We start from the raw sequence: 26,476 nt of genomic DNA, 5'->3' as shown, positions 1-26,476 counted from the left end.
AAACCAAAAAAAAAAAAAAAAAGAAAGAAAGAAAGAAAAGGAAGGAAAAACAAAAACAAAAACAAAGAGTTCACCAGCAAAGTGATCTTCATGACTGTTTCCACTGGTGTGTGTAAATGAAAATACTGGCATTCTGATTTGGACATCAGCCTCTCATAAATTTGCATAGTGTAAGTTACTGCTCAGTAACCCAGTTTCTATGCATAAGAACTGAAGCTCTGGCCCAGTGAATAAGGTGACCAGTCTCAACAAAATTGAAAATCCCTGAATCAAAACCTCCAGGCTGTTGGTCACTATTGTATGGCAGAGTTTTTACACACACATTCATGTGGATGAGATCATGAAGCTAATTTCATTTCTTCATTTAGATTCATTTTTACCTAGTCAAAATTAGTCTTTACTTTTGATTCATAGAAAAATTAGAGTTTATTCCAGATTCCTACCACCTCAACATTATAATATCTAAACACAGGTTAGCAAGAGGAAAGAAATTAATAAAGCTTACAGAAGCCAGCATATATTTTTACCAAAATTGCAAATCAAACTTGACAACAGCTTGGCAAGAGATTAGAGGAGTGACCAGATGGCCACAACAGAACAGAATATGACCAACGAATCTATTGGCTTTGATTTACTCGTTCTTAATTACTTGATTATTCATTCATTATTTTATTCACATATGTATCAGTTATTCTTTCATTAATAAACTCTTCTGGGGTCAAGCAATATTCAACATACTAAATTTATCAAGAAGAATCCCTACTTTGGGAAACATGATCTCTAATGGTTAGAACAGACAGCTTATAAGTCATTACAAAAAGGATGGGGATGATGATGATGGTGATGATGGTAAGTCCTATAAGGTTTACTGTAAGCCAGGCCCTTTCTGTTCATGAGCTTCTAAAGCTCAAATTCTTTTAAGTGCTATAAAATTTCTATGTGTAGTGTATCTGGAGGAGTCAGCAGGATGTCATATTATGGTACCATTTGTAGTTAGGACCTGGGAATCCTAATCGCACTCTTTTTAGGAAATATTTCGTGAAGGAGGTGAAATAAGTGTGTGTGTTGCTATTAGTCAGTCACCCACTCTCACAGGACCTGAGTGGTAGAGAGTGATGTGACCATCTTTGTAGTCCTGATTGTGAATGGCAACATTTTGACACAGGAGAGCCCCTGGGAAAAGGGCATGAAGGAATTAGCAAACTCTGTGTTTATGTGTATATTTGCCTGCAGGTTTGATGTATTTGTACTTGTCAACATCTTTCATCTTTGGAAATTAATTATACGTTGTCCAGGGTGTGATGATAACGATGATGGTGGTGATGATGTTGATAATAATGATTAAAAAAAATGGCATTTATGTGAACCGTAGTATGCGCGCCTGTATTTACTAAGCCTTTTAAATGGATTATCTCATTTAATCTTTACAACAGTGCAACGAAGTAGACACCACTATTAAATCCACTGTCCAGATGGGGTGAATGAGTCACAGAGAATCTGTCTGAGGTTATGGATTGTGATACAGGACCAGGTCTTATCAGCAAAGCACTGACAACCACCCTTTCCCTTCACATCACCTGAAACTTTGATGATCACTTTCCATCTTGCTGCTGTTTTTTTCTTTGGAGGGTGGGGTTGTTGGGAGGGGTGCAGGAATGCTGAGGAGCTGCAAACAGAGGCAGGCGACAGTGCAGGCCAGCTTCTGTCCTTACCTGGTGTTGTCATCGCAGATCTGTCCACAATTGCCTGCACTCCTCAAAACCTTGGCCCTCCTCCAGGAAGGGCACTGCAAGGATGGTCCAGCATTAATCTTCATCAACCCAGAGCCATGATATTTGAGAATGTGTGCAGATGATCCAGTGTGCTTGCTTGAAGACAAAACCAAAGATAGGAAAGGAATCAGTGAGCTTTTTGATCATTTTGACATAGTAAAAATTGAAATTGTCTGCCGAATGGAATAAAGATTGAAAGACTACACTTCTATATATTTCACCTAGACACATTTAGGATATACATTCTCACTTAACTTTAAATACACGATGCCTCCTTTAACTCTAAACATTTTACAGTTTGCTCTGGCATAATTTTAAATAGGACCTTTTTAGCTGTCTCATTCAAATTCTATAAGGTTATTGTTTTGCCCTACAAAATTTCCCTTATATCTTACCCTATATTTGAGTCCATTTGATTGTGACAGTAAAAACTATAATGTCAGCCTCAGTAGAGCCTTTGTTAAACATCCTAAGCATTGGGCGTTGTTAGATTTATGGATTCACAGACAGAGCCTGGGGGATCTTTGAGGTCCTCTTGTTTCACCTTTATAGTTAGAAAATGGAAGATCCAGAGAAGCAAAGTGATGTCCCCATTGAAGCCAGGGCAGTTGGTGGCGAAGTCATGTAGAACCCAGTACTTTTGTCTCCATTTGAGAGCTTTTCCTACCATGCCAAGAAACATCTGATCTTCTCTATTTTTAGTTCAGTAAGGAACAAAAGTATTGTATCAATGAGCTATATTACACTATATTTTGGGTTGCAGATCAGTATTTAAAATAATCTCATGCAAATATAGTGAATACATAGATAATACGTAGTATTCCAGGGTAGTATGTTTCATGTATGCAAATTCTGTTTTCTCTGGCTTTGAAATTTCTGTCCACTCCATCTCAAAATATTTTCCTGAAGCTATTTCCTTTTTTCAGTCTCCACTCTATCTAGGTTTATTACTTGTGTCATTTTCGTCCGACTTAAGTTTATTTTTCTCAAACTGATTCCACATGTTACTTTCAATCACAGCATCTCAGGACTTTAGATGAATGGCCCTGAAGCATTTCCCTGGTTTGGCATTCTACAAGGATTTCAGTCTGAGTGTACAGAGGCAGTAAAGCTGAGACGTGGATTGCTTTGTCTCAGTCTTGCCTATTTTTCCATAAACTATCAGAGATTTAAATATAAGCAAACAAAAACTTGGTTTATTCTTTCTGTCTATAAATAAAGACTTTTACAAGCTCATCTTGAAATCAGGTTAATCAAATGGGCAGAAATCAATCTGGATTTCCCCCCCTTTGAACATTCTTGTAAATTGTCTAACCTTGTCACAGCTGGAATTTTGCTATCTTTGGGGGTGAATATAAAATTATCAAAAATCTCTGATGCATGTGAGCAAAGAGCTCATTACTGCCTTAGTCACCTTATGATACATATGACTTTGATATCATAACATGTTTTCAGAGTCAAATTCAATGGCTCTGGCCAATGGGAGTAATGATATTAGCAACATCTGTTGATATCAGATATTAGTGACATCTATTCCCTTTGCTCCTTGTAAAGGCCGGTATTGTACTTATTTTTAGAACAATCGTATTGAACGTTATGATTATGAAAACTGCTACAAATTGTTGTAGAAGTTAGTGGTATATAAAGTCTAAGAACATGAGCATAGAGACATGAAAGCAAAGATGAAAAAAATAAATTTATGAACTAATTAGCTCTTTATCTAGACAATGGGTTTTCCTTTTGATAAGCATCTGATGCTCTAATTGCATTTTAAAAAATTACTAGTTCTTTCAACTATGTAGTACAGAAAACCAGGAACTGGAGCAGTGTTCAGATGGAACGCTTCCCTACCGCAGCTCAATTATCTAAAATTCAGCTTTAACAACTGTGTTTTCATAAGCTTTGACCTGAGAGAGCATGACCTTTAATAAACTCTGATATCAAGGGTCTCACAAGTTTTCAAAGTATCTGAATGTTTTTGAATACAGGAACACATAGTGAATTGAATCCCAATAAAAAATCCTATGAACATCAGTTTTATTCATATTAATAAATTCACAACTTCAAACCTAATATTAGGTTATTTGAAATTTTATGTTTTGATTCATTTATTATCAATTATCATTTAGTAACTCATTTGATAGCTAAGTCATTTCCTAAAATTAAGTTGAAATAGTGAGAATTTGTAAATTCCTTTGCTTTATTCTTTTTTTAAGTTTTATTTATTTATTTATTTTAGAGAAAGAGAGACAGAGAGAGAGAGTGTGTAAGAGCAGATGGGGGAGAGAGAGGGACAAGCAGACTCTGTGCTGAGCATCGAGCCCAACGTGGGCTTGATCTCAAGATTCTGAGATCATGACCTGAACCAAAACCAAGAGTTGAATGCTTAACTGACTGAGCCACCAAGACGCCCTGCTTCATTCCATTCTTTTGATCAATTATGATCGATGAAAATAATAGTACCTGCTGTTTGGGATGCTGTGCAGTCACCTATCAGTTGCAGTACTATACCTTTGGTAGAGTACATTTCTTTTCCTTTTCTTCTTTTTAAATGTTTTCTAAGGTCTTTGAATATTAAATTTTGGCTTAGACCATTCTGTTTGGAAATAGAGGAGTTAATTTCAACTAAAGGTTTTTATTTTAATTCTATCCAAATCACATGAGTTAGAGTAGTTAAAACACACACACACACACACACACACACAGTGATGAGCATTATGCTTGAAAGGAAGAGATAAGATCTTCCATTCTCCATCAAAAAGGAGATACAACATACACGTGGAAACTGGAAAGAAAAATAAAAAGAAACAAAGGAAGAAAGGTAGAAAGGAAAGAAAGGAAGGGAGGAAAGAAGGAAGAAAATACATCATATGAGATTACTCGAGTAACATTTTTTGTTCTCTTTTTTGTAATTTTGGAATATTTTTGTAATATTTGGAATATTAAATAATAATTGTATGATCTAATTTATGTCTCCCGTTCCTTACCTTTCTTTACTATTTTAAGTCTGAAAAGAAGCAGGTGACAATATGTAAGCATCTGGATTCCACCCCATTACCATATATAACCATTATATTCTGTATTAACAGATTATCCATTGATTCACCGGTCATTACACAATGAGCTAGGTTAATTGGAATATATTTTTCTAAGATCTTTATTAATTTACCAGGATATTTTTTTCCTTGCAAAGAATTGCTTACAGCAAAAGGTCATGGTCTGCAAATAATACTCATGACCAATTAAGGGGAAAAATAATTATGTAAAGAGTTGAAAAGTCAAGATTACTTTGAGAATTTCTTGTGTTCATTTTCAGCTCTCAGGCCAAAACATTTACAGTGTAGTAGAGGGAAAAGAGCTTTCTACTTTTATGTAATGGCCTTATTTATGTCTTTGAACAACCCTATGGCATTATTAGTCCCCCACCCCCACCATCCTGCTTTTTTTGAGATGGGAACATTGAAGCTTAGAGAAACATACAGGCTAATGAAGTCCAAGGTCACCAGTATTAAGTGCAGTAATCAAAGTCTATCGCCATGTCTTTTTTACTTGAATAATAATAACGAGCCACTCTGCCAATCCCTGTCCTTTAATTGGTATATTTAGAACACTTACATTTAATTAAATTGTCAATATTTTGTTAGAACTTAAGTCTGACATTTTATTATTATTTTTTGTTTGTTTGCTTTCTTTGATTATAGTTTCTTTGCTTCCCTTTTCCTGCATTCCTATGGGTCACTTAAACATTTTCTAGTGTTCATTTTGCTTTAAAATTCATAGTGTTTTTGTGTATATCTTTTTGTATTTTTTAGTGCTCACTCTAGGAATTCTGTAACACATCTGAAACTTATTTATAGTCTAAAATTAGTATTTTGCCACTTAAAGTGAAATATCGGACCCCTACTTGCATTTAGGTTCCTTTACCCTCCCTATTTTATAATTTAGTTGTTTTACATGTCTTAGTTATATGTATGGTGAGAACTGCATTAAAAATATAATTTTGATTTCAACCATCTAACATCATTTGTAAAACTCAGAAGAGTTGTAGTATATTTTATTTACCCATCTATTTACCATTTCTATAGTTCTCTCTTTACTCTGATGTTCCAAGTTTCCTCCTGTTATCATTTCCTCTCTTTGCTTCTTTCAAAAGTCCTTTTAAATCTTGTCAATGAGTAGTTCTTTGTGTCTCAGTGTCCCTAGAAGTCTTCCATCTGTTTTCTACCTTTCAGAGTTTTCTGTTGCTTGTTTCATCGACTTCATCTAGGGTTTTAGGTGTGATAAAGGGGAGATGTGCTTCTCCATGCTTTCAGAATGGAAGCCCTCCCCATATTCACTTAAATACAGCATGCTCAAATCAGAAAGTGGCTGCTGGTAGCCTCGGTAGCATGCATAAGAATAGAGAGCTCATTTTTCTCTTTTTTTCTCAGTCTAGAGTCCAATGGCCTGCAGGTCCTTACTTACATGTTCACCTCTCTCACACCCTGAAACAAAGTGCTTGTGCCTTGTAAATGCTCTATGGGTAAGAGTGTGAGCTGTGTCAAAGAAGATAAAATGTTTAGGGGGAAGTTAGGTGGAGGAACTTTTTCCTTTGTTTTCTTTTCAAAATATTTATGGGTTGATGAAAGAGGGAAGTTGGGAAAAAACTCAAGTAAATATTACAACAGAAACAGTAGCTAACAATTCTTTGCAGGCAGTATCCCTGGTTATTTAGTATTATTAATTGTATGGTGCTCTGTAAAGTCACTATTATTATTTAACAGTTCAAGAGACTTGGAAATTGAGGCTCAGAGACAAATCTCACAGAGCTGCACAGTGATAGAGCTGCAGTGAATTCAGGCCTCCCTTCGAAGAGGAATGGATTAGAAATAAATATGTGAAGTAGCTGGTATACATTTAGTGCTCAAAAATGAGAATTATAGTCATAATTATTATTGTGTAGTTTTTTTTTAAGATTTTTAAAATTATTTAAATTTTTAAATTTATTTTTAAATTTATTTAAAGAGAGAAGAGAGAGGGAGAGAGAGAACATGTGCGTGCCAGCAGAGGAGGGGAGGGGCAGAGGGAGAGGGAGAAGCCGGCTCCCCACTGAGCACAGAGCCTGATGTCTGGCTCATCCCAGGATCCCTAGATCATGACCTGAGCCAAAACCAAGAGTTGGAGGCTTAACTGACAAGCCACCCAGGTGCCCCTATTTTGTAGTTTAAATGATTATGTGATCTAAGCATATTCCTGATTTTCTAGCAATGAAGCTTAAGAGCAAAATCCTATGTGTATATAGAACACAAGAAATTTTTCTAGCAGCGGTGTTTAAATATAGCCCTTCAGTCATTCAAAAACAAGGATATTTGGCAATAGTAAAAGTACTGCCAAAAGAGTCTGAAGACCTTTCTTCTTTTTGAAAGGCTCACCTGCAGGACTGGCTCTTAACTGATTTTCATCATCTAAGTTAGCACCCTGGTATTTAAAATGTCTCAACTTTTCTCAAGAATTGTGGAGTCTGGGCGCCTGGGTGGCTCAGTTGGTTAAGCGACTGCCTTCGGCTCAGGTCATGATCCTGGAGTCCCGGGATCGAGTCCCACATCAGGCTCCCTGCTCGGCAGGGGGTCTGCTTCTCCCTCTGCCCTCTTCCCTCTCGTGCTCTCTGTCTCTCATTCTCTCTCTCTCAAATAAATAAATAAAATCTTTAAAAAAAAAAAAAAAGAATTGTGGAGTCTGTTCAGTTAGGGCTTGACTCAATTAGACCCCAGCTTTATAATTAACAAGAGTGACACAGGCTTTGGTTCTAGCAGTACTGTGAGAAAGAGTGCTTCCACAGAGCCCGCTGACCTGAGCACTGCTCTGCATCTGGCCAGAGAAACAGTGTGGAACCGGAATTTACATACTGCCGTGACAAAATCAAGGGTGTTTTATGTTCATGGTGGTCTGCAGTTTGCTCTAAGTTCAGCCAGGCCTTCTTATAAACTTACAAACTGAAGTGTATTTACGTTATAATTTAGATCCATCCCGAGGTTGGTCATCAAAAATATTATAGAAACTTAAATCATACTTCCTACTCATCAAATTCTATGGATCTCCTCTGAGTTTTGGACCTAAATCCTCTCAAATGGTTTTTCAATTCTTTAAAATGTCTGATTCAGTTAAGCTCCTATCCGTTTAGCAATGGAGAAGGAAATGCAGTTTCTAGTTGCTAAACGCTCATGTTCAATCTGAATTTTAATAACTGTCCTTTTAAAATCAGGCTGTTGGTGTTTTCGCACATCAGTAAAAAAGGGATTCAGACAATTTGGGTCTCTTCGAGACCTTTAATTCTCCAAAGTCCTTGATCTGTGCCAACAGCTGAGTAAACTTTTTAACGGGTATTTAAAACCTACAAATCTGAATGCATTACAATAAAATAAAGTAAATGCCTATATTCTGCTTCAATTTCTTCAGCTTCCCCTGAATAGCTCATGGGCTAGAGAGAGCTGAATAACAAAGAAAACACACAGTCCTGATCAGTTTTTCCCTTCCATTAAAGCAGTGAACCCGATTCGCCAAGTTCACAGCACACCCCGTCCTGGTGAACCATATAAAGTTGGGCACACCATGTTTCTCTTTGGGCTTAAAGGAACTAGTGAGATATTTTCCCCCTTTCTTTGCAGGTGCTCCATCACTAGAATCAGCCCTTTCAGATTTCCATCTGCGCTTTCCGACTCCACTTGAGCCTTTGGTTAATGTGCTCATGGTAGCTGTACAGATACTATCTTCTTGCCAGAAATGTCAAGCAGGTCAAACCCTGGGTTTCGATGAACTACACGAGGCAGCGCCACGTTCATGTCGTCCTTCATTTGACACAAGAGGAGATTAGCCTATGAGCGATGAAGACAGTTGCAGTTCCCAACCTACAGCCACTTCTGGCAGAGCCAGGAAGTCCCATCCCAGGCTCAGAATAGAATACAATTAACCTGGGTTGCGGTGGTGGAAAAAAAGCTTTACAGAGGAGGAGGTTTTCTAAGCCTAAGTGATGAGAAGCACATGGGGAGGTAGAGTTCAAGGTCCCCATAGTCTCTTTAGGAAGAAAATCCGGAAAGGAAGGTGGCAAAAATGATGAGAAACACAGATAGGCCTGAGGACCATCAGCATACTGATATTTTCTTTTTTTCTTTTTTTTAAAGATTTTTTATTTATTTATTTGAGAGAGAGAGAATGAGAGACAGAGAGCATGAGAGGGAGGAGGGTCAGAGGGAGAAGCAGGCTCCCCGCCGAGCAGGGAGCCCGATGCGGGACTCCATCCCGGGACTCCAGGATCATGACCTGAGCCGAAGGCAGTCGCTCAACCAACTGAGCCACCCAGGCGCCCAGCATACTGATATTTTCTGATCTCAAGTATATTAAGCAGAAGTTGAGCAAATTGATGCAATTGCAAGTTGATGGTATTTTTTTAAGTAAAGTAAGTTTCGAGCTATCACGTGTTTAAAAACAACAAAAGAGAGGCTTGCCTTGGCCTGAGTAGGGGTTGAGAGGGTTGAAAAATTGTGGGGAAGAGCGTATTAAAGAGAAGTAATAGATTAATGCAGGCATTGATTTCCCATATCCCAGCATCTTCTGGAGGATAAGTACCACGTAAATTGGTCATTAAAGCTTTTCTTACCTCAAACAACAAATACAGCTTTCTTAAAGGGCATATGTAAGGGTGACTTCCCTTTCAGTGTAATGGTCTGCTAAGTATTTCTAGGTCGATAAGAAGTTATTAGATCATGTATGGGGTGCAAGTCCAGTCACAGGACATATAAGCACCATTAAGTCAAGTGTAAACATGCATTACTGTATCTGAGGGTCACAGGAAACAAGCTGGATAGTTACTGAACACATTTGATGTGTTAATACAGACCTTGTGAAGTGCAGTGGCAATCATGTAACCTTAAAAATAAACTTAATATATTTGTAAATATAGGGTTTTGACTATATTGCATTGTGGCTATAAATCATGGAGAAATATGCAGAGAGGATCTCACTCTCCTGTAAATGGCTTCTGATTATTCCTAATAGTGTGTTTTGAAAACGGCTTTTCAACCAATGCAGGATTCTTATTCAAAAAAGTGAAAATAAAAATCCTTCTTATAGGCACTTCTGTTTTAATTGCTAATGCATGTGCATTTACAGTGTCATGCTCATTTTCATTTGCACAAAAACCTTATTAAAAAAGGACATTATCTTGCATGTAGATGCTTGCTAAAAGGAATGCAGCTTGCTGGCAGAGAATATTCTAAACTGCCAATCTCATGGGGAGCCTGCTGTAAAAACATCTGCAGCTTGGTAGAATTGGAGACGGCTAATAACAGTGACTATAATTAATAGTTAATTGTTTTAAGGAAAGCAATTAACAAATTGAGCTGCTACTTAATCTACCCAATTAAAAACAAGAAGCAAAAGAATTCAGTAAAAGGAAGCAATGTATCTTCTATCCGCTGTTGTTTCTTACGGAGATGGTTGGTTTTCTAAATTTTCTTTTTGAAATATACCTGAGCTGATAGTGGTGATTTTAGCTCTTCAGACCTGATTTATTTTACCTTTCTCTTCTGCCTGCCTGTAATTGCTACAATTCACACTTTGGTTATTATGTGTTCAAACTCGATCTTGTATTCCACTTTAGACACTATATTTTCATACTGACATTATCAAACTGCACGTGGGCAAGTAGAATAGTGAGGTCCAAGGTGGTGGGGATTGTGAAAAACCTCAATGTTCCGTCTGCAGAAGAGATTAGGCAAAGACCTGCTTACTGACTTCTAGTATTTAAGAGACTATGTTTTAAGCATCAGAGAGGTATCGCATAGTTAGAAAACACTGATTTTAGGACCAGTAGGTTAAAAGGAGAAAAAAAAAACTTGCCACTTTTACTTTAATTTTATAACAACATCCCCACATAGCAGTAAGTGACTGGAGCTGAAAGTTGCTATCATTTCACCAATTTTATTTTATTTTTTTTTAAAGATTTTATTAAGTTGAGCGAGAGCACAAGCATGAGCAGGGGAGGAGGCGGCAGAGGGAGGAGCAGACTCCCCGTTGAGCAAGGTCTGACCCAGGACCCTGAGATCATGACCAGAGCTGAAGGCAGACACTTAACCGACTGAGCCACCCAGGCCTCCCAAGTGCTTCACCAATTTTAGATGCTGTCCTAGTCCAATCAGACGGCCATAACAAACATACCATAAACTAGTGGTTTAAACACAAACTTTCATGTCCTCCAGTTCTAAAGGTTGGGAAGACAAGTTCAAGGCACCAGCAAATTCAATGTCTGATGAAGGCAGCTCCCTGGTTCCTCGATGGCCATCTTCTTGTCATATCCGCACGTTAGAAAATATAACTAGCTCTTTGGCCTCTTCTTCTAAGGGGACTAATCCACCCTCATGACTTAATTACCTCCCCAACACCTCACTTAACAAATACCGTCACATTGGAATTAGGGTTTCAACATAGGAATTTTGGGTGGACTTAAACATTCAGTCCATAGCACTAGGACATGGATGTCTTGTTCCCTCCACTCCTTGCTGATACGCATCACCATGCCCGTGGTTTTCATCACTGTGCATGAATCTTGGCTTCATGACACATGGCACACTATACACGTTAATGGTACTTGTTAAGTCCCTACAGGCATCCAGAACTTTGTCTCCTGACCTCTGAGGTCTCTTCTAGTACCTAGCATCATGATGCTTAATGCTTCAAAATGACTAGCTATATTCAATTTGTTTTTGTTTAAGTGAATATTTTACTCAGTTAACTTATATTTGTATGATTTTTTAAAAAACAGAAACTTTTGGTTTCATAATTTAGAAGGCATAATTTGGGATACAGACTTGTCTAAAATCATCTTAATTTTTATGAGCTAGAATTGAGAGATGGAGCTAGGATTGAGATCCGCACTACATCAGTAAGAGGAAATGGATCAAGTATAGAGTATTTATAATTTTGTGGATGTTTTAGAGGGACGGTTTCATCTCTGTTGATCATCGTCCTCATAACTCTGTAATCAGAGCCTCCCCCCTAGAAAGCTGTGACCCTGTCTTGGGGATTTGGAGAGTATTCCAAGAAGACATGATTCTTGCTTTCATAGAGTGTATATTCTGAGATAGTTGACTTGAGCCATGCATTGTATGTACATGGACAAAAACCAAGGTTGACATGTTAATTTTAGTTTTATTCTTTCCACTGAAGTCTCCATTATGCCTATTATTTTCCTCTCTTCTTTAAAGCTTCGGCTCTAGCTTAATGGGGTCAAGGGGCTAGACAAGGCTTCTGTACAACAGTTGTGTGGTCTGTGCTGTACACAGAGGCACAGGCCGAGGGAGGCAAAGGACTGACACCAGCCTGCATTCGGCATGCCAAGCCCATGCCAAGCCCAAGCCCAAGCCAGTAGCTCAGGGCCATTCAAGAAAACGGAGTCTCTGTGCCCTGCCCAGGAGACACCTGCTTCTAATTTACATGAAAGTGCTCTCCAGGCTTCTGGAGGCCCTGAGGCTGGATTTGCACCTCTGCCTACTGCGAATTGAGGGACACAGCTTATTCTAACTTACCCTGTTATGGGGCTGTTCCTTGATGTATGTATGTATGCTGGAATGGAGAGGGGACTGAACATACATCGGCCGTAACTGTTCACTCAGCATTTTTTGAAGGCCTGATTCTGGGGATCAGGAGGGAATCGCTGTGTCTGGTAGGGAGGTTTCTCTCTCCTGGTCATTACTCAGGTTGACCTAAGAGTACTCATTTAGAATGGGTCCCATTACACCTACTTCATGGCTTAATTGTGAGGGACGGGTCTTAGTGAAGAAGAGGGAATAAACATTTGACACGTCAGAGAGCATATACGGAACTTAGCTGAGAGATTTGAATGGCAAAATGTACTAGTGATTCTGAAACTAAAACATGTTTTTAAAGCTCATAAAGTTGGTCTGAAGTGCCAAAAATTCCCATTTTGGACTGGCTTCAAGGCAACGAGAGCTCAGACACTGACTCATCGAACTATTTCCTTGCTAACATACATGGTACCAAACATTTTTGAGGTTGAAAAAATAACTGAACTGTTGTTCAAATGCTTTGAGCCTCTTAAACACAAAGCTCTCTTAATTTTGAGACTTTGGGATTTCAAAGGAAATCTGATCACTAATACATGTTTGTGTTGTTGTTGTTGTTGATTTGTAACTCATCCAAATGCTATTTGGCCAAGTGTGTTTATATTTGAGAAATCTTTTGAGTCATTTTATAAGCGGTTCAGTGCTCTACTTCTTTAGACCAGGAAGTTGCAAATTGCCAGCATGAAATAAAAAGTATGTTATTGAGTGCTAGCTTTATTTAGAAAGAATAAGGTTTCATGAATTTGCTAACAGATTTATTTCGCTAACAATCCACCCCCAAATATCACATAACAGTTGAAATTTCTCTTAGGTGTACTGTCAAGAAAGTCTTGCGTAATTAGAACAGTATCAATCCAAATTACTTTAACAAAATATAAATACATTTCTATTCAACCTAGAAACAAGAGTTTCTAGGAGGGTCCCACAAGAGAAAAAAAAATAATTAAAGGGTTTATATAATCTTTCTTTATGTTGCTATAATGTTACTCTGAAGGCTTGGCGTTATGGTACATATTTGTTAAACTGAATGGTTTTCATTTGATATAGGCAGAAAAAGTGTTTTACCCAAGTGCTACACAAAGGCAAGTAAAGATAACTTGTAAAAAATTCATGTCAGTCAGTGGAAAATGAGAGGAAAAAAAGACTGAGCAGGCCTTATCTTTGCTTCCACTTGAAAAAACAGGTATTTTTTTTTTCCTAGCAAAAATTCAAATGTGAGCGCTGCTCTAGTTTTTTATCAAATAAAGTTGATAATATTCAGCTATTGTTAGTTATCAATACATAACTTATCCTATTCTCTCAAATTTTCTATACGAGCAGACAATTATGTTGACATTCCTGATTCCTTAGTAGGGGTCATGTAATATTGGCCAATAATGTCCTTATCTGTTTATAGGAGAAAACATTGAAACAGTAATGGAAAATGATCTCTCAGAGTAGCAAAGTGATTAGTGTGGCTTCTGAATAGAGCTTGTTGGGGTTTTTTTGAAAAATGGCTTTTAATCACCAGACCTGTTTTTAACCTTTAAGTCATCTATGCAAATCATTTGGAGGAGCTATGAAAAGATGACAGAAAACTTGTGTCCATGTTTCTTTTTCTCACCGAGGAACAGATCTTGGTAAAGACATTCAACTTCTTAATGGTTTAATTTCTGCATTGCTAGCGTAGGAGTCAGTGCCCATGAGACCGCTTGCACTACATGCTAATAAAAGGTACTGCACTCCCCAGGTGGCAGATGTAGTTCCATAGTGCCCGTTTATTACCATCTATAGAGATACCATAATAGCTTGTTCCATATGACAATGAAGTTGTATTTGTTATCTATTACCTCTCTGTGCTTTTTGGGGGGTTGACAGAAAATGGATTCAAAATCAGGGCCAAGTTAAAGGTCCGCAAACTGCTACTGTATAGAATATAAATTTGTGGACCTGCTCTAGACAGCACAGTTAACTCACTTAACTTCCAGCAGTGACACCAGTGAGCTGTATTTAACATCAAAATACCAGAGAAGGTCACCTAGGTCCCGCAGGGAAGTCTGTCAAACTTACTGCAAATAGCTCGGCTGGAACCACGTGGAAGCTGAAGGCAGGGAGTGCTTCAGTGAGCCTCTGCCCACCAGTGAATTTATAACCTGGTGGTACATTGCAGCACTCAAACAGTTGCCTTTTGAGCGGGCCTCATGGAGACAGTCTGATAGACATAACAGACTCGCCGAACAGTAAGGCATTTGCTGTGAGTGATTGTTCATTTCAATGTATACGATGACAGAAGGGCATGCAGAGACTTTGGTCTGTTTTGTTGTTGTTGTTTGTAAAATCAAATGGCATTTGGATCAGCATCTTTGAAAATAAGGATACTATCTGAGTATTCCATCATGGAGTTTTATGCAAAATTATCGTTTACTTAACTAACCTGAATTTTGCCCAGGCTTCTCCCCACCTGGAGTGAGAAACTGCAGTTGCAGGGGTGGAAGAGGTGGGTTATGAAAATCACGGACTGATGAGTCAACTTTTCTGTTCAGGATCTGCCCATTCCAGGCTTGGATTTCATCAGCCTCTGTAGGATGGTACTTAGGTGAGGAATAACATTCCCTGAGTTGGAGTTACCTGCTGTTTTCCACACAGTGAAATGAGAAAGCATGAAGCCTGTGAGGTTTTCCAGTGACTGTGTTGTACCAGAATTTATCAGCTATGCAGTATGCTCATTATACCTATTTACGGAAATTAGAGAGTTCCCGTGTTACGGACATTTAATGCATCCACACGAGTGCACTAAACAACACGAGTGATCTGTAACATCAGGGAGGTAGAATTGGTGTTCTCTCTTATTTTTCAAGATAGGGCAAGTATGAGTAAATAGAGAAACTTTGGAGGGTAAAAGAGAGGCCCCAGAATACAACTGTAGCTGGCAGGTTTATACCAGAACTGAATTTGGAGAAAGCAAAATTGCCAGTTACACAATATGCTCCATAAATTATGAATCTGTGACTTTACCCTAATCCCGAAGTAGCAAATAAAAACAAGAAAAATAATGATTCTTAGTCATCCTTAGCCAAGGATCCAGGTGACATTATGTCCCCACTTAAAGGGACAGTGTCCCCATTCCAGCTTAGTTTTATAGGATTTACAGTTCGGCACAGAGAAGGTGGCAGCGAATGAAAAAATAATTAATGGGTATAATTTTGCCTTTTTAACCGTATATTTACTTTGAGAAGAGTAAACAGCCCACATGCAGGATTATGTCATCTGTGGTGTTACAATGTCAGAAAATTACCCAAAGGAGTAGAAGAGAAGGGGTTGTTCACTAGAGAGGCATCCACAGGCAGAAATCTGCATGAGTGCCTCACTGTGTTCTCTTGGCTGAGAAATAAGGACAGGCAATGACAGGAAGGGACGGATGGGACCACTTTCTCAACATATTGAAGATGGGGGCAAATGGGGAAATGCAGAATTTCTTTTTATTTGTTCCTGTTGCTGTCATATTGTGGGAGAGAGAATAAAGAGAGTGGAATTCAAATGTCAGTCTTGCTTCAAGTATGTCCTTCCCCATCGCCAGCAGTGCCTTTGAGAAACGTGGCCTGCGGAAGACCTTCACATGAAGTGAGGAAGTGTGTAGTGTGTGGAGTTGTTCAGAGTTACTGAAATGAGACATAGTATGTGTCATTTCAATGAGACAGGATGATTATTTGAATATCCATCAACACCAATAAGAGCCCTTGACGTTGTGATCGTTGCGTCATTTATTAAGATAGACTTGAGAAGTTTACAGGTAGCTCCTGACCTAAGGAATCTTCTGCAATTTGGGTAATGATTATTGTCCTGACTCTTTCCATCTCTTTCCTCGTCCTCCTTTCTACTGCTCCAGCCCCCGGCACATCAGCCTTTCTTTCCTCCCTCTTCCCTTCTCCAATTTACTACGAAGCTGGTGTTCCTGACAAAATTCACTCATGTTTATTCATTTATTTGGTAGTCATTCAACTTGTTTTGAGTGCCTAACACATTCCAGGTGACCTGCAAGAATTCTGAGCATAAAAAGGATTAAAGAAAAGATCAACCTCACCTGGAGAACAAACACAGAGCACTAAACTATAGTAAAACCAGATGAGATGTGAACCTAAATCTCTTTCTTTCTGACTTTGAAGGTATTTATACACAAACACAGACTTGAGATCAGCTTTTCTTCTCTTGGGCAGAATCAGAGTATTAAGCAATGGCTAGTGCAACGTTACAGGTTGGGAAGAATACTGTGAGACAAATCTACTTTTTCATCCAGACACTCTTGAGATACTGATACCAGAAACTGCCTATGGACCACTTGTTCTGAAAAAAAGGAAAAAGAGAATAGTTCCCATCACAATTTTGTGTTAGTGTCCCCCAGACTCATTCTATTCTCTGGGCTATTCATATCTAGTTGCTGAAAGATTTATTTATTTATTATTTATTTATTTGTTTGTTTATTTATTTATTTATCTATTTGAGGGGAGAGGGGCAAAGGGAGAGAAAGAGAAGCAGACTCCCCGCTGAGCATGGAGCCACCCCGCAGGGCTCAATCCCAAGACCCTCAGATCATGACCCATGCTGAAATCAAGAGTCGGATGCTTAACCGACTAAGCCACCCAGGCAGCCCCCAAAATTCCCTTAATGCCATTCACATATTAGATACTTTACTCTTTGTAGGCCCAAATTCTAAAATTTTATTAGGGAAGACTATTTCATTAAGAAACTGGCTGAAATCAATTTTTAAAATGGGGATGATGTGTCTCAGTTGGAATAGAGCTTCAGGAGCAAACATTTACTGATTTATAGAAGGAAAGAACCTTTCTTAAAAAACAAAAACAAAAACAAAAAACAGCTGGGATTTTTTTTCCACTTGAGCTCTCTGCAAACCTCTAATAAGGTCTTTAGCTTTGTGATCTTAGCATAAATTCACGGTTGTCAAGAGGAATATTTGCCAACTTAGAGGATATGTTGACTCTTATCAATGAAATGCAATGAAGCTGATATTTGTATTCAGATTTTTTTTTTCATTTTGAACACACTGGCCCTGTGTCAAATACATAGTATGACTGGAGAAAAAAATAGTTGCTTCATGACATGCAGAGGTGTACACTGATTTCGTAAAATGTGTCAGCTCCATCTGGGAAGATGGCTAAATAAGCGAAAACAGAAGTGTTTCAGAAAGAAAAAGAAGAGGTGGTCCATGTGTTTGCTGAAAGATGGGATATGTAGCAGCAAGTGTTGTCTTCCCCAAGTGTCGAAAACCTGCGGGAAGGAAGCTTGTCTGGTTCCTCCAGCCAGTTTGTGTTGACCAAGTGCAGATGCAGAGAAGGAGGAAGGGTCTCAGGCATCCAGTTCCCCTTGTGAGCTGAATCTGGGCTTTCCTTCAGCAGCCACCCCTGCAAACTTGCCTTCCCCACTCCTCTCTGGATGCTGCGAATAGCCCTGATGTGCCTGGGGCCCAGGCTGTGAGCCAGGCTGCCTTTGATGACTGTCCTTAAGCTTCAGCCAAACAGCTGTTTTACAGGTGCACATTGTTCAGTGATTCACAGTTAATATATTATTTAAGAGGTGTGAGTAAATCATTTAAAATATCTATTTTAAAGGCTCCGGTGGGCCCGAGCATTAAAGGAGTCCCACAGCAAATCTTTTTGGAAGGGGGGGAGGAATCTTTTTATGATGTCAGTAACTATCAGCATCCCCTAGCTTTGGCTTTGTGTCTCTGTGATAGATTTAAAGTGGGGTAAGTTATATTTCTAGGCTGGCCCCCTCTGCAGAGGTCCAAAGCCAGCGTGTTTATCAATTGTGTTGCTGCCCACCCGTTAGGAGGGTCAGACACAGCTTGGCAGGAGGAGAAGGCAGATTGTCTGTCGTACCTCTGACCCTCTCCTGCCAGGCAGGTCCCTTTCAGGCTTCCTTACACGTTCCCTGTTTCAGTGAATGAACCTTGATGAAGTCCCACATGCAGAGAGAAAATGGCTGGAGCTTCGAGGATGACTAATTCAGGAAATACACTTAATGTGTTTAATTTCAAAACAGGAAATACCTTCTAATTTGGGAAGTTTTGGTCCATGAATGTGTATTTAAATTAAATAATGAAATCTAATAAAAAAACTTCCTGCCTGAAGAACTTCCATGGCTGTACAAACAGACTTTTGATCCCGTGCATCACATGCTATTCAAATAACCTCGCGGTCCCAGTGGGCCTCCAAGTCAGCATCCTCCCTGTTCCCTTGCCTTACGGCAGCAGAGTCTTTTCTACTTTAATAAACATTTTGACAAAGCAATAGATACCAGCTCAGTTGTTAGTGTTGTCCTTACTCCTGATTTACTTTTTTTTCCCCCTAGGTTTTTACTAAGGGTCTGTTTTATTCCACTCATTTTTTTTTTTCTCTTGTGTTTCTTTCCACTTGCTTATTTTTTTTTTCTTCTCGTGGTACATAGGCATCTTTCCTGATTTTGAATGTATCTTACATTCTTTTTTTTTTTTTTAAGATTTTATTTATTTATTTGAGAGAGAGAGAGTGAGAGAGCACAAGAGGGGGGAGCGGGAGAGGAAGAAGCAGACTCCCCGCTGAGCAGGGAGCCCGATGCGGGACTCGATCCCGGGACTCCAGGATCATGACCTGAGCCGAAGGCAGTCGCTTAACCAACTGAGCCACCCAGGCGCCCTGTATCTTACATTCTAATCTTCCTTTCTCCCATCCAAGTACTAACAGGCCCAGCCCTGCTTAGCGTCTGAGATCAGAGGAGATCAGGTATATTCAGGGTGGTACGTTAGACTTTCTCGCCTTCCTTCCCATACTAAGACTGTGCAGTCAGCCAACTGGAGTTGTTAGAGAGGCTCTTCTGGCAAGGTTCCAAAACTCTTTTAACAAATACGAAAATAAACATGCGCTTTCAAAGATTTTTTTTCAACTCCCATTTATTTTTATGTTTGCCTCACTGTATGGCATTTTATGATTTCCTTTTATTTTTGGTACTCTGCTTTACAATTATGTTTTCTTCTGCACAACACGACACCAACCACATATGCTGTCAACTGCAGGAGACCAAAAGATAGCTTTCCACATGAAATGACTTTTAAGTAAATTGTAATCTTTTGATAGATCACCCCCATAGCCCATATTAGAGGTTTTAGTTGCAAAGTTTGAAATCAGAATGTCATGGGAATAAAAAACACGTTCTTTCTGAGCATGTTTGAATACCAACCTTTCCAAACCAAATATTCTTCTGAACTCATTGTGCTCTGCTTAGGTAATCTCTCACATTTGAGATATGCAGAATCAAGTCCATGACTTTGGGTCAAGTGGAAAGTGATTTGGAGATGCGTGAGAGGGGTTTTGGCATATTCAGTTACCTTTTGCATTTGTCCTTTTACCTACGACACCCTTGCTGCCACGCATACAGCTTCCCTTTGCCAGAGAGGGGCTAGATAATATTTTGACAGCATATTAAAGGAACAAAATCACTGTAAACAGCGATAACAAGCATGTACTGTAATTTGCTTGGTCTGGGATGGATGTGGGCTAAGCCACTCAATATTTGTGAGAGCTTAGACAAATGAGTTCATCGATGTCAAACCCAAGTTCTTCTTCTGCAAAAGGGGCCTGGCGCCTGCTGCATATGGTTTATGTGCATGTGATCAGTAGCATAGCTTCTGGGCCAAAGTAAGCGCTCACAATGTGTGCTTCCCTATGATAATGGTGTTGGTCACCTGGATGGAAAGCAAAGACATACCTTAGTCAGAGTCATGACCTGACTGTGTTTCAGTTCCCCATTCAATTTCAGTTACAAATTTGCTAGGGGGTTTTGGCGGCAAAAGGATTATCAGCACAATTTCTACTCCTCTTTCCATGATGGGGTACAGTTGGTACAAAAGAAAAATGCAGCATACTGGCTTTGTAGTGTTTTCTATCCAAAGCAGCATATAACTAGTTTGCTTTTAGGACTATTTCTTCAGGGGCTCCCAGAGTTTCTATAAGAGCCATTGTGTATAACTTAGGTTTTCATCCAGACCTAAATGATGCTCTGATCCTTTTGGGATTCACTTACTAAATTGAAGGAGACCAATCAGTGACTTCTTCATTAAAAATATCCCAGGAAAAGATCTCTTATGTATCTGAAGAGACATGCTGACTGTTAGAGCCAACAGAATTTCTGCATCACTGAGTGTTGGCCTCAGAAATGCCCTAGGGCTGCCCCTTTTCCAGAAAGAGGAAATATACTCCCGTTGAAGATCTAGTGGAAATTTTTTTTAAAAATTCATGATCATACTCAACAAATCATTGACTGCATGCAAGTCTTTTAGCCTTTTCTCCTCTTCTACATGCACTGCATGGTCCTGGCCTGTCTCAGAGTTCATGGGTGGTAGATGTTGCCAGTGGGAACCTAACGCCCTCTGACAAGAGTGTGGCCTCTGCACATGTTTTACCAGCATCCCTGCGCTCCCATGTATTACCATTAGGTAACAGGCTGGCCAGCTGCCCTAACAGCTGACAGGTGGTATGTGCCTGGAGCGAGAGGAATAGCCTCTCCAGTCTGGAGAGTTGCCATGCTGGGACCTGGCCCATGGAAGAGCCGAAGGCAATGTGAGCTCCAGCTCCTTTTATTTCATCTTAGAGAGAAACGTAGGCTCTGAGAGTTGGTCGGAGGAGATGCTTGTGCTCAGGAACCTACCTTGGAGCTCGGGCTTGGTGTCGGCTGCTTCTTCTCTGGCTCCAGTACACACATCGGGACTGTGGCCGTACATGGTTCGCAGCAGCCAAGCATCTTTGTGTCTTAGCGCAGTCACCTAACAGAATGTTAAAATTGATACGACTGGCCTGCCTCCCATTTTGTTAAGTCCTGTTCATGAGAGTCACAGAGGTGAAGAGTCACCCCCCAGCCAAGGATGTGGCAGTATGATTACTGCCCCATTACTGAAATATATCTATAGAATTCATCCGTATTTGTTGGAAATCAAACAGACAGATATGTTTTAGTGTCATTCTGATATAAACAAAGAAAAAGTTTAAATCACTGATAAATAGAATTGTACAACTTGCTCTCAGAATGTCTTGATCTCCTTTTAACAAACTTTTTAATGTATTGATGTATAATTTACATATAGAAAAATGCATAAATCCTAATTGTAAGCAAGAGATATTTTCACTAGGTAACAAACATCCTGATGAAGAAATAGAATATTCCTGGTACCCCAAAACTCCCCTGTGCTCTGTCTGGTCACTCTCCCCCACCTCACCTCTCTTGGGGTCTCTACTACTCTGACTTCTAGTAGCATAGATCAATTTTGCCTGTTTTACACTTTTTATCAGGAGTTGGCAAATATTTTCTATAAAGGGTCAGATAGTAAATGTTTAGGCTGGGGGGTGGGCGGTCAGAGAGTCTCTGTTGCAACTATTCACCTCTGCCATTGCTGTGCCAAAGTAACCATAGACGATACATAACTATATGAAGATGGCTGTGTTCCAATAAAGCTTTATTTACAAAAACAGATGCTGGCCGGATTTGGCCCATGGCTGGCTGAATTTGCTGACCTCTGCTTTATATAACACCTGACAACATGTTTGTAAGATCCATCTGGTAGTGCACTGGGACAGGCTCACTGGCCCTCACATGAGGACCAACTGCACCTGTCTCTTACCAGTTCTGCATTCAGTGACTTCTTGGTAGCTTGAAATTGTCCAAGGTGGAGTTCTTATACAATGGAAAGTGGAAAATGCTACAATCATGCATTCACCACTGCCTCCTCCAACCCATTTGCCTTGGAATGTGACAGAACTGGGTCTCGGTGACAATTCACTTGATGTCTCCTAACCACTGTTTCTTCATCTGTAATGGGGACATGGAAACATCCGAAGACAATTTATGTAGCACATTAACAGAGTGGCTGTTATTTAAGTATTCCATTCTGAGACAGTGATCACTTTCTAGAATATTCCATATATTAGCAGATATTGAGAGCTCATCTTAGCATTTTTTACCTTTTAATTTTGGATCTTTGTGTTCTTATTGACTTTAGAAATGTCTCTAGCATTTGCTCCATGCTCTTCAATTACACTGAGACTTACACCTGACTCTCAACTTTTCATACCTAGCCTAATGTAGTTTGGTTCTCTGAACCTTTAGTCCATCTTCCATAACTTCATCAAGATTATCTTTTCCAGTGTGTGATATTTGTCTGCTTGTGGGGCAAGTTAATAATCACCAGTGCCCAGAAATCAAACATTACCCCTTTAGCAAGTCATTTATGGTCCTAATCCCACATCATTGTGTCTCCAGACATTCTGCCTACTCTGTTCTATACTCAGAATATGCCAAGGCCTTTGGCCATATTGATGGTGCTGCAGAGCATCTCCCCATGTCACCTTTGCCTAATTTGTAAGGGCCAGTGTCCATGATACCTCCTCACCCTCCATCCTTTTCTAATCCTTGCCTGCATACTCACCCACAGTAGAATTAATTGTTTCCTCATCTATGCCCCACTGGTTATTTGAGCTTAACATTTATTATAACACGTATCACATTATAATCAGTTGTTTTTGTATCCATCTCTCCTATTAAGTTGCAAGTTCCATGAGGTTAGAGGCTGTATTTTTCATCCTAATATCATCATGTCATAGCTCAGCTAGGATACTAGTAGATTGCTGAAATGTAAGTCAGGAAAACAAGGGAACACAAAGAAGGTATTGATGTAGTGATGTGGCTTTATTGCAACAATTCCATTGGAGGATCTGCCATCTCTTGCCAGGCTCATCTAAGTAGAATTTTTCTCTGGGTTGAGAAAGGGCTCCTGGTCTAGTTGACATATAAGGAAGAGGCAGTAACCAGTCCTTGGTAATGGTTCCATCTCCAGAACACCTTTGGGAGAGCTTTTAACCCACTTATGTGGTGTGGTTTTGGTTTTGTGGGATGCCAGTTATAATTGTGGCTTTAGGCGCAGTGTAAGCAGTAGCTAACACATTTTCCTTCAGCCTTGGATGCCTTTTGCTCAGTGGTCATAAAAACTCAAAATCCCTATTTGCTTGGTGGCATTGCTAGTCTTCCTGATTTGCAAATCCCATACCCATACTTACAACATTGCAATACATTATGTATAGCAAATGTTGCTTAACTTAGGTTGCCATATGTCAGTAGCACGGTGGGGAAGCTTAAGGCTCTAACTCAGGCAAAGGCATTAAGTGGTTCCTAGGGCAGGAGTGTGATCTCTCAGAAGCAAGAATTTCAGTTACCTGGTACTCTAGGAAGATAAAGTTGGAAAGATAAGTGAAACCGAGTTGTGGATGGCCTTGAAATAAAACTTCAGAGATGGCGCCTTACTGGCTTCTCAGTTCTGGGTTCCAGTCATTCTGGAGAATCAGCCATTATGTACTGGGTTATATGGCACAGTACTGAATCTTTATTAGAAATCCACTTTTTAAAAAATCTTCTCTTAAGCTAACTCAAATGCGAGTCTTCTTTGAAATTAAATGATGCCTAACCCATGGTTATCCTTTTAAACATCTTTACAGAAGAAAGAATGCCTTTCATGACTATGAAAATGACAGAGCTTTATCTTTCATTCATGAAAATGTACATGGCAACCATGGGTTTGTCATCTTAGATTTTCTTTTATCTTTCTTTCCCTTCCCCACCCCCAACTCCATAACTTGAGATTCTACTGACATTTACTGAGTACTTATTTCATTTCAACCAAATATATATATTTTATCTTTCATAAGATGAAGTACATCCATTCTCTAATCAGGCCTTTTTTGTATTGTGTTTGTTTCCAGCCTTTGACATTTAGAAAAATAAGAACTTTGGTTTTAGAGTAGAGTTTTCAAAGTGATTGAAGAGTTGAATACAAAAAGCATAAAACCCTGCTGTTATTTATCTGGAATGAAGGGGAAGATTTAATAACTATCCACAGTAAAGATGGTAGTGATTTTGCAACCATTCTCTGTCTTTTCCAAAGGCCAGAGAAAGAATAAATGGACTCAAACTGAAGTATTAGACGTGCTGTTGAAAAACAATGCTGTTGAAAGGAAAGATTGTCCAGATGGTAAAAGCTGTTGAATATCATGCAGTGTGTGCTGAGTAGCATTGTAGGACAACTTCTGTTGTGCCTTAAAAAGCAGGATATTCTCCTGTTTGCTATTTTGTAGTTGTTTCTTCTAATAATTCTGAGTATTATGGAGTTTGCATTAAATGACTCCATCAATTTTCCCTGTGATAGGCAAATTCTGTGGTTTCTATGTACTGTTTACATGACTCAAAGCATTTCTCATTAACCTAATATTGGGTTCTCCAAAAATACTACAAAGAAGGGTCTAATCTACTTTTTTTTCAGATCCAGTTCAATGTAGATCATATAGTTTCATCCTAAGTTAACTAAATATTAATTAATTTTTTTAAAAGATTTTATTTATTTATCTGACAGAGAGAGAGAGACAGTGAGAGAGGGAACACAAGCAGGGGGAGTGGGAGAAGGAGAAGCCCGCTTCCCGCCGAGCAGGGAGCCCAATGCGGGGCTCGATCCCAGGACCCTGGGATCATGACCTGAGCTGAAGGCAAATGCTTACCGACTGAGCCACCCAGGTGCCCCCTAAATATTAATTTAAATATTTATAGGAGAAAAGTCAAGGCAACCAGTGCTTATTTGTAATAACAAGGAGATGCATTTATGAATAATTACATCCCTAGTTAATTCAAAATCTGTATTTTAGTGATTAATTATAATCTTTCTGCCTTAAGAAAGCCTCTTTTTCATGCTGTTACTTACAGATGCTATAATGATTTTAAGTTTGCTTCCTTTCTATCCTTATGTACTTACTTGACAGGAAGAGTTGCTAAAAATCAGGGTATAGCTTGAAAACCTTTAGAAGAAGGAGGAAGCTACAGCCACAGTACGTAGTCACTACACGATTACATATTTAACCATGGGATAGTACAGAATTAGCCCTGCTTTGCTGCTGGTTTATTTAATAAGACATTTTTGTTACTTACAGGTGTTTTGTAATAACAGGATCTTTTTCAAAACAAGCACATATCTCTACACTAAGGGCTGTTGAATTTAAGCATTTCCCCAATGTTCTATACAATCTACATTAGGTCTTAGACGAATATTATAAGCTTCTTATGCTCAGGAATTCTCTTTCTTTGCCATCTTCCTCCCAGAAACAAGACAACAGAGAGCTCACTTCTCCCCTCTGCCAGGGCAAAAAATTCTTTAAGGTCACAGCCTTTACACAAGATCTACTCCCTAGAGTGGTTTAGTGCGTAAGCATCGCCATATGCTATTGACATAGCTTTAGATTACTGGTCAAGATCTATTAAAGCAAAAAATTGCTATGCTTTCTAGAATATTAGACCAAACAAAACTCCTTGTGTCACTGGGCTTTCTTCCTAGTCTTTGCCGAATATTTTCCCCTCTTCCTGGTACAGTACCATCTAAAACAATTCTTTAAGTAGGAAAAGTATGATCTGGTCCTTTTAGAACTATGAAATCCAATCAACCCATCCTCAGAAAATGAGTTATTTCAGTGACTTGTTTACTTGTAAGAGCAGGTAGTAATAAAGGTGATTTGTGTTTGTTTCTTGAGGAGATAGACTTTTGCTGTGCATTGTTCATTGGAAGAATCTTTTGCCACACTTGATAGAATGTAGCCTCTGTGCCATTATAATGGTTGAAGGCTAACTCTTACCATTTTCCTCTAAAAACTTGTGGCCTATTTTTAACCTTCTGGTAGCTGTTATGCAGAAGTAGCTACATAGTAAACTTGATAGTGATTTGAAGGATTTTAGGTTATAATTTTAAGATAAATATTATTCCCATAAACCTGAAATCAGTGTGATATGCTTTCCAGTAAAGGTAGAAATTTTTCCAGTTAAAATTTCTTTCGAGGAATTTTCTTGTAGCCTGGTAGTCATAAATATCTTCTAGAGAAATTGAGAAATGATGGTATAATTCCACTGAAAAGCCATCACATTCCTTTTTTTGTATTGTAAAGAGATGGAAATAAAGTTTAGATTAAGAATCTGTTTCTCCCCAACTTCTGACATGAAACCTTCAGAATTTGTATTAATGCACATAGGAATGTCAGCTAT

General features: G+C 39.0%; 1 protein-coding gene across 1 annotated transcript in view; it reads left to right on the top strand.

Annotated features, from left to right (window-relative positions):
* Positions 1–26,476, top strand: part of PLXDC2 (plexin domain containing 2) — a 457,639-nt gene that overhangs the window by 76,907 nt on the left and 354,256 nt on the right. The window lies entirely within an intron of this gene.

This window comes from Mirounga angustirostris, unplaced genomic scaffold (genome assembly GCF_029215605.1).
Source record: "Mirounga angustirostris isolate CCGP_5_RB_7025 unplaced genomic scaffold, mMirAng1.0.hap1 SCAF_5, whole genome shotgun sequence".
NCBI classification, from domain to species: Eukaryota; Metazoa; Chordata; class Mammalia; order Carnivora; family Phocidae; genus Mirounga; species Mirounga angustirostris.
The sequence above is the reverse complement of the archived record's forward strand: the minus strand, read 5'-3'. Positions and strand labels throughout refer to the sequence as shown.